A 9,360-nucleotide genomic window follows, 5' to 3' on the forward strand; every position below is an offset into this window, starting at 1 on the left:
AAATAGTGGTCCAAGGTCACAAAGTAGTGGGGTATTGCAAAAGGAGCCTTGAATTGGAATAAGACAATTTGGGTTTCAGCCCTAGCCAGGCCAGAGATCAATAGTTAAGAGTGAGTCTTAAAGATCTCGGGACTTCACAAGAAGGGATTTTGGAAAAGATAAGCCTGGTCAGGAAAGGATTAGACCAAGGATCCCTTCCAGCTCTGAGATTCTCTGATCTGGGACCAGAGACTTCATTCAGTTTACTTATCCCTCAAATGGGGAATATAAAACATGCACTATCCACCTCCAAGGTTGTCATGAGGAAAGCATTTTATATGTTACAAATGTGAGCTATTATTATTGGCAGACCTTTACTGAAGTCATTTTCTTAATAGTCCATCTTAACATGGAGGGAAGCTTGGATTCTTGAAGGTCCTTCTCATCAGAAAAAGCTTGGAACATCAACCAAGAGGAGATTCTGTCATCGGAAAGTCAGCTTCGCCAAATGCAGATTGGCTTGCCACCAGAAACTTGGCCACATGTTGGTCAGTTCAATTCAACAGATTTATTGTGATTTTTTTTTTTTTTTTTTGGTCACAATAAACCAAAAAGCCACCTTCTAAGGCAGGAAGGGTTCCAATCAGTAGCGAGCACACATACAATGAGGAATTCTTTGGAAGCTAAATTTTGATGTATTGATGAGAGAGAAGAGGGAATTCACTCTCTAGACTCCCATTCCCATTTCTTTCACTGTACACAATGATTCCCCTTCCAAATAGTGCCATTTAAAGTAAAATACACCAAAAAATCCCTCAGAAAAGGGTCAGTATAGACTACACACACAAACACACACACACACGAGTCCTATAACTTGTACTTGGGGGCATGGGATCCCAGAACTCTGCACTTTGAAGGGCCCAAGGGGATCCACATGGCCAAGGTAGAGAATGAGCCAACTGACCTAATGTTCAGCCCTATCTTTTCCCTCAAGCCACAGACTTACATAGTTACCAGGTCTAAACCACAGATAGGAAAACGTTTCCAACAGACCCAAAGTCTGAAACAAATAAGGACTCCATGGACCTCATCTTATTTCCTACTGACTCAAGCATTTCCCCAACCATTATTCCAGAATGAAGGATCTCAAAGCCTTTAGGTGATGGATCTTATTGTCTTCTCCCCCTGACAAGGACATGACATGGAATCTTTAGACAATAGTACAAACCTATTCCTCTAGAGAGACATCTCCCATCCAGACTATGTACTATTAACTCACTACCCAAGAGGAAAACTAAGGAACAGAGAAAGGACAACAGTCCTAGGAGTTGCAACTTTTCATCCCTATTCCCTGAGAAAATAAGCATTGCCCCTTGGGTGGTACATCTGACTGGGAGGTCAGGAAAAAAAAAAAAAAAAAAGGTGGAGCTACCGTGAGATGAAGAAATTCCAGAGAGGGGGCGGAAGGGGGCTGGGCTCAGAGAACCACAGGTTGTCCATTAGAGGTTGGCATTGGGTATCCTTGCCCCCACCCTGTTTACCTGACACTCTCCCAGGGCAGCTCCCAGCAGCTTCAGACGTGAGCTCACCATTCTCACTGGCCTGAGGGGGTGAGGGAATGACAGGCAGAGATCAAGGATCCCTCTCCATTGGATTCCATAGAAGGGGAAGGGCTACTCTGAGGTTAAAGGGTTTGTGCTTGGGCTCATGAAAGGAGCTAGGCTATCAGTGCATGGAAGGAAGAAGGGCAGAGAAGAGAAGGGTCCTTGGGACCTACATATACTATCCCTCCTTGAAAACCTGGAAAGGCTCCTGCTGGCTCCACCCAGCTCCACTCTACCCCACCCAGCCCAGCGGGCTCTGCAGAGACCTGCTTTGCTCTCTCTTCACCCCCACCCCCACCTTAGCTCTCAGGATCACATACACATGCCCCCACACACACTCCCCAGCCTCTCCCAGGCCCATTCCCACTGTTCCCACAACCAGTCACAGACCCAGCAGACTTGGGGAGGGGAGGAAGGGGGAGAAAAGGGGAGGATAGGGTGAGTAATCTCACTGGCATCTGTCCCAGGAAGGAACTAGGAGGAGGGGGCAAGAGTCATCGGGACTGATAGAGAGAATCTGGATGCCTGGGTTCCCCCTCCAAGGGCAAGATTTAGTATCCCCAACAAATCACAAGCTTCAGCTAGCTTCCTGAAAACTCCAGAGTGGTAAAGGATTCCCCACACACACCTGAGAGGAGGAGCAAGAACAGACATGTGGATAACAGGAAGTGTGTGCCCTGGATTCCAATCGATGATCTTCCCTTGTGCTCTCCCCCTCCCAAAAAAAAAAATCTGTCCTTTTCTAAACAGCCCTATCTCTCTCCCCTTCCCCCCACAATCCAAGCCCATGGATGTCCTCAACCAGATTCAGGTCTGGCTCCTCAAGCCCCAAGAGCGCTTCTCAAAGTCCAGTAATCCATCCCCTACCTGGCCCTGCCAGCTAGGGAAGCCAAAGGATGGAGCTTTGTGTGTAAATGAGGGTGTGGGGAAGAAAACACAAAGGGGAGACAGGGACGGAGGTGATGAGCAGAGAATGAGTGTGGAATAGATTTAGGATGGGAGGGTCTTAAATAAAGGACAGAAGGGAATGGGATGGAGTTGATATGTATAAGAAGTGAGAGTTATTAACCTGGGATGGACCTATATGGAAAAGGCAGTGAGATAAGCTAGGAGCTCATGTGTATATGAGGCAACTGGGTGGTGCAGTGGATAGAGTTCTGGGACTAAAATCAGGAAAAGTTCAAATCTGGGCATAAAGTCAGAGTCCGTGTGCAAAGGCTTTTGGAGGGGAGGGGAGAAACAACAGAATAAGTCTATTTGTGCTTTAAGAGGGTATAATTGGGAGGGAGAAATATAAGTCAGTCTGGAGTGAATTCAGTTTTATGTAGAATAATACATAAAAAAAGAAGAAGTAGACAGGCAGTGTGTACATAAGGACAGAGAGGGAGTAATGGAATAGCTCTAGATGGATGAGGGACATACAGATACAATGAAATAGGAGAGTCTAATACATATACTAGGGAGCCAGAAGCATCCCTGGATTTCTTTTGAAGGTTTTCTCCACAATTCAGATTCTTCCTCTTTCTAAGCAGACCAGCATACGCAGCTAGGTATAACACCCCCTCCAACTGAAAAAGGACCCCAGAGTGAAGCTCCTCCCCATTCTTTAAATTACGCCCCCGTCCCTATCCAAGCTTTTAACTCTAATAAAAGATTTTAGCATCACTCCTGTTCCCACAGAGCCATTCCTGGAGTTAAGCAGGTGAGAAAATGTGTCTCCATTCACACTCAGTTGTTTTTAAAGTTCACACCTTAGTCTCTGCACCTGTCCCTCTCCACCCCAACTTCCCCTTTTCAGACAAATAAATAATAAATAAATAAAAGAAAGGAGAGAGTCTAGGATCAGCACAAACAAAATGCAAGGTCTTTTTTTGGGGGGGAGGGACTAACTAGAGGAGGGAGAAGATATAAAAGTGATGTTTTTTTTTTTTCATATCCCCACTCATAGAATACCACCATTCCAGTCAAACATTCCCATACATCCTTATAATATACAATGGCCCATTGGAGAGGGAAATCGGACAAAATTCCAGTATGATGGCAGCAGAAGTACTCTAGTGACAATAATATTAAAAATGTTTATCTTGCACGAAGTTCTATGTATACCACAGAAAGCAACAATGCTAGATAAAAGGTGATTTCCCCACCCACACCTCCACTAATATCCCACAGAGAAATCTGCCTCAAAATAACTCTTCCATTAGACTAGAAATTGGGAAGAACTATATGCAGTGCCTTCTTCTAGATGTCCCACCACAAGCAATCAGAATAGAGGAGTGAAAGTTATTCTGTTGGAGAATTGAAGATAATTAACATAATGGTGGGGAGAGTACAGGGGTTAATATTCCCATGCTACACTCTTCATTGTTAGAACCAGTCATCTTCTTCTTGCTCCCCTATAGTAGGAACTCTCGGAAGTCAATACAATTTATCCAAAACTATGGTTCTTTCTCCTGTGCTCCCAGAGGTCCAAGATTCCACTATCTCCCTAACATGGCCATGTCCAACATATTCTTCAAAAAGAAAAAACCTACTCAAATCTTCCTACTCACTGCTCCTTCCTTTAGGGTTCCTAGGGACCTCACCACTTTTTACTCTCCTTGAGAAAATTAAGGCAAAGGTTAGACAGATAAATTGAGTACTATTCCCAGAGTCTGTAAAATTTCATACTTATAATTTCAGAAAGGATACTGTTCAAAAAGCACACTGAACCTGTAATCACAGAATCTGAATTTGAATTCTAACTCTGACTCATATGATCTGTGTAATTTATCTGGACAAATCACTTCATCTCTCTGGGCCTCAGTTTTCTCATCTGCAAAATGAGGCTACATTAAATGACTTCCAAGGTTCCTTATAGCCACAGATCTATGAATCTGTAGTCTCAAGATCCTCTCTGACTTCAGTTCTAGGAGGAGTAGATACATACAAATATAGAGCCACTGAATACCACAGAGATTCACCCTAGTGCTCCTCTCCAGAAACTAAGGCAAGAGGGCCTGAGTCACTTACATATCCCTCAACCTGAGTTGCAGAGGCCCCATAGGACAAAGGGGGCCCCAAGATGCCTGCCCCACCCCTGCTCCCAGCTCCTTCCCACTCTCCCTCTCCTCACCCCACCCTGATAACTAAGAGATTCTGGGCCTAGCCACTTCTTCCAAACCTTTTCCCAGGTGTTCAGTCTGTAATTAAGAGCCTTGCCAGGGGCATTGGGTAGTATTGACTTCATTTTCATGGGGCCCAAAAGAAAGGGTGTCTATGTCCCAGATCTGCACAGAACTGGGCAGAGTATATGGCAACTCAGGCAAACCTCAGTTAGAAATTTACCCTGAGCTTTCCCCATTGCAGACAGAAAAAAAAAAAAAAAAAAGAACAAGAGTTTCATAAGAGCAAGACAAAACTGCTAGTCAGGAGTAGAAGCACTCTCTTCAGCCCTGGCCCCAACCTGGTAAGGAGACCTCATTTTAAAAAGGTAACTTGACCAATAATCAGGCAATTAGTTAGACCATTCTTACAAAATCATCACTGGTGGACAAAAATGGGGTTAGGAGAGGGGAATTTAAAAGAAGGCAGGAAGGAATCTGATCAGGAAAATTCAAGAGATGAAGCAAGACAAAATATGTTCCCAACCTTAGTCTCCCGAAGTGGAGAAAATGTTTCCAAACAACATGAAAGTAATCAGGAATCCAGATCACAAAAAAGAAGTCAGGTACCAGGTTTAACAGATACCAAGCAATAAGACGAGATTAAATGGACTTCCTAGGAATTTGAAAATACAGAGAGATTAAGCATCTCTTTTCCTTTTTTCACCATGATCCCCTTCCTACCCCTAGGAATAAGGAGTAACAGGTATCATTAGTCCCATTTTATAGAAAAGGAAATAAAGGCCCAGTGAGCAAAAGAAACTTGGTTAGTATCACATGATACATCAAAGACTAAGACAAAACAAGAACCAGGTACCTCACTTCCCCACCCAGAGCTTTCTCCATGCAACCTTACAACTGGGGGACAAGTTATGGGTAGAATGACAAAAGAAACAAAAGCAAGGGAAGTTGTTAGGGTTGTCTGAGTTACTGACACCCATTGGGGGAGGAAGGGAACAAGAGAGTCCTAAATCTTTCCTACTTGCTGATTAGCTGCTCTTCTAAACAGTTAAGTCTCCTACCCATGAAAGTCAAGAGAGAACACATACATATTGGTGTGGGGATGGGAACAACACCAGAGATGGCAGGAGGTACTCTTCAACCAAACTCTTCTATCTCTGAAAGTGATTGTGGATGTCTATTTGACTAAGATCCCTTTGACTACCAAGCAAATCCTAATGGGATTGGGGCACAGTCCATGGACAGTGATATCTTGGAGTAGAATCTGGGAAGATCAGAGCTCAGTAAGTTAAGTAAAAATGCCTCTATTTCTAGAAGAGCCTCACTTATTAATTTAGACCAAAGCCCTAACATCTTGACCTAAAGGTGGTTAGGCTATTAATCTGTGAATTTAAAAGAATTAAAAGAATTTACTATCCTAAATCTGATCCCTTCCCTTTCCAGACTTGCTATTAAAGAGTGCCTCTTAGAGTCCTAGCCCAGTTACTTCCTCCCTAGTCCCAAACAGGGAAAGGAAAAGCCAGTTCTGCTCTCCAAAGAGAAATATTTCCATTTGGATGTAGGGCAACTGAGTCCCCACATCTCATTTATTATCACAATAATAGATGAGAGCAAATTTGTAAACAGTATGTTTCCTTTTTCCTTCCTCTCCAAACTACTCATAATAAAACCCTAGACCACATACTTCAGTCTTTAGCCTAACCCTTAGTTCCCATCCTATCCTTTAGCTCACACATTCATTTCATATACTTAACCCTAATTCCACGTTCTTATCTTCTATACTCTCAGGTCTCAACCTCCAAGAGTTACCTCAACTCTCAGTCCAAATCCATACACTCAGCTTTTATCCCTATCCCATACGACCACTCCTATCTTATATCCTCAACCTCATCTCACACCCTTAACCCTCAGGCTTCAGTATCCATCGCAGATCTTTAACCTTATCCCACACTCTTTATCCCCATTTCAAATCTTTACTCCACACCCTCATTTCCTATTCTCTTTCTTCAGTATTAACCCATATCCCATACTTTCAGATGGATCCATCTCACATATTCTCAGCTTCCATATTATACCTATATACCTAGTTTTCACTCTCCATCCTCAGGCTTGCCTTCAGCCTACATAGGCTCTTCTCAGAGCAGAAGGGTGGCCCTGAAATGTACTCCACAAACTAATAGTGAGTCCATTCCCCAAAAACATCCTGTTCTCTTTTCCCAAATCTCTCATCTCAATCTCAAAAGCTTGGCTTCCTAGTGGATTAAGATCATAACTACCCTATTTCCTTAACTTTCTTCTCTCTCTTTTCTTCTTCCTGTATCAGAATCCCAAAACTCCACAAAGGCCTTAGAGTTCCAAGAGCAGAACTGGGTGGTGAAACACTATTCCTGGAGAAAGGTTGTATGGGTAAAGCAGAGGGGAAAAAAGGTTAAGTGCTTGGAGGAAAGCCAAAAGCTATAGCAGACAAGACATGAAACTTGGAAGAAGAACCCAAGAATCAGGTCTCCCCTAACCCTCCTTGCAAGAGTTGAAAAAATGCTCAATCAAACCCAGACTTTACACATGACCCCTTCTTCCTTTCCCCCAACTCCAGTCTTATAAAGGTCTACACTTTCCACCAACTTCCCCTTGGGCATGGATGTAGAAAAGTTTTGATGTCAACATGCCACAACATACACACACCAGCCACAAGCATGTCCTGCCTGACCCACAAAAGGCTGCCCAGCCATTCTCACCCCATCTAATTTCCAACAATAAACCTACTGCAACTGTTCTCAAACCCTCCAATCACTCTTATGAAACAGAGAGACCCTTCCTCTGAAGGTTTTAAATTCACCTCACCTACCTGGATGAGGAGGACCAGTACCCACCATCACCAGGGACAGCCACTCACTTAAAGGCATACCCATCTGATATACATACGAAATATCTCAAAACACATTAGAACACACAGAAACAACTATTTCAATATACACCTCTGGTCTCAACCTACACACCCTTCCCTAAGACTAGCACACCCCCATCCAGCTCAATATTTGGGCCTGCATACATACCCCTTACAAAAATATATATACACCTTTACCAATATACATACACCCATGTAGACAAACATTCTCATTCCCCCTATACACATCTTCCATCCTCGTTATACAAGGACACACATACAGATCCCCTAACACTAGAGACACTCCAGACACTCCTTGTCCCCAAATAGACGCTGGTAGCTAGAGAGAAACCCCTACACACCCCAAATACGAAGGCACACACCTGCAGGGACAGGCGTGCACGAATACAAACACAAAGACAGGCTAGGACACACATGCCGCCCCCCAACAGTTCTCACAGTGGCAGGTCCCTTTGCCCTCCAAAGAGAGGGTATACAAGAAAAGGGAAGAGAGTGGTTGCTAGGGTTTGACCTCTGGGATCCCAAGAAAGCCCAGCCAGTCCCTTCTTCAGGGTCCACACCCGCTCCCCTCCAGTCCTCCAGCGCCCTCTGGGACTCCATACAAACCACCCCCCCTCCACCCCAGACTCGACACGCCCGAAAACCGATTCCCTCCTTAAGCTTCAAAGATTCCCTTCTACCCCCAACCGCTCTGGACTCCAGGTCCCTGGTTGAAACCCGCTCCCTCAGGGACCTCTCAGGCCCCCGCCCCGGCCCCAGGCCCAGGAAAGTCCCCGGCTTGCCAGGCCCGAGCCCCGCCCCCCCCCATGCGCCCCTTCCCCTCCCCGACCAGGGGGGCCCTGCAGGGTGGAGAGGCGGGCCAGAGGCGGGGAAGCCCAAGCCCCCCCCCCGAAACCCAAGCCCCCCTTCCCCAGCTCGGGATACCCCTCCCTAGGTCCGGCGCGGCGCCTTGTTCTTTTTCTTTTCTTTCTTTCTTTCTTTTTTTTGCAAACTTTGCCCGCGCCCCCCGCGGCCTCAGCACTCACCCGCCGCTCCCGAGCTGCCCCGGTCCGTTCAGTTCCGCCCCGGCCCAGCCGGAGCCTTTGTATGGCAGCGCAGCGCTCCAGGTCGCTCGGAGCGAACTCCGCGCTCCCGGGCAGCGCTGGCGAGGGGGCGGGCGAGGGAGGGGGGTCGCGGGGGGCTCTTGGTCCTGGTCACCCCCGTGCTCTATCGAGACCGCAACCTCTTCCCCCTCTGGGCCCCGGGGGACGGGGGTCGAGGGGGAAGGAGGGGTTCTTCAGGCTCCCATGGCGGGATCAGGGATCATGGAATCAGGGATCAAGAATCAGATCAGGAGCCGGCAGAACACAGGGGGGAGGAGGAAAGGAGAGGAGGGAGGGGAGAGGGGAGGGGAGCGGGGGGAGAGCTCACTCGCCAGCACCTCCTCCCGGGCTGTTCCGGCTGCCACCGCCCCTCCCGCCGCCTCGTCCATTGTCTGCGGAGCCGCAGTTCCCAGACCAACCGAGCTACTCACCCCTCCCCTCCCCCTGCCCCTTTTCCTCCTAGCTCTCCCAGGCCCCTCGGGTTCTTGGAAACTAGTCGTGAAGGGTGCGCGACCCCAGTCCTGGAACTGTGAGAGGAAGAACGAGAATTCCCGGCCCCCGCCCAGCCTAGCCGGCAGCCTCTCCAGGGGCTGGGGATGGAGATGTCTTCCCGCCTTGTCCGAGGCGCAGCTCCCAAACCCTGATGATGCTAAGGACTCTTTCCTCTCTTTGCCCTGGAACTCTTT

General features: G+C 46.8%; 1 protein-coding gene across 1 annotated transcript in view; it reads right to left on the bottom strand.

Moving 5' to 3' along the window:
- VANGL2 (VANGL planar cell polarity protein 2) overlaps window positions 1-8,859 on the bottom strand; it is a 36,275-nt gene extending 27,416 nt beyond the window's left edge. The window contains exon 1 of the mRNA XM_051993661.1: window positions 8,618-8,859. The gene's annotated coding sequence lies outside the window, so the exon portion shown is untranslated. The remainder of the gene's footprint in view (window positions 1-8,617) is intronic.
- Between the last annotated feature and the right edge of the window lie 501 nt (window positions 8,860-9,360).

Source organism: Antechinus flavipes, chromosome 4 (assembly GCF_016432865.1).
Source record: "Antechinus flavipes isolate AdamAnt ecotype Samford, QLD, Australia chromosome 4, AdamAnt_v2, whole genome shotgun sequence".
Taxonomy (NCBI): Eukaryota; Metazoa; Chordata; class Mammalia; order Dasyuromorphia; family Dasyuridae; genus Antechinus; species Antechinus flavipes.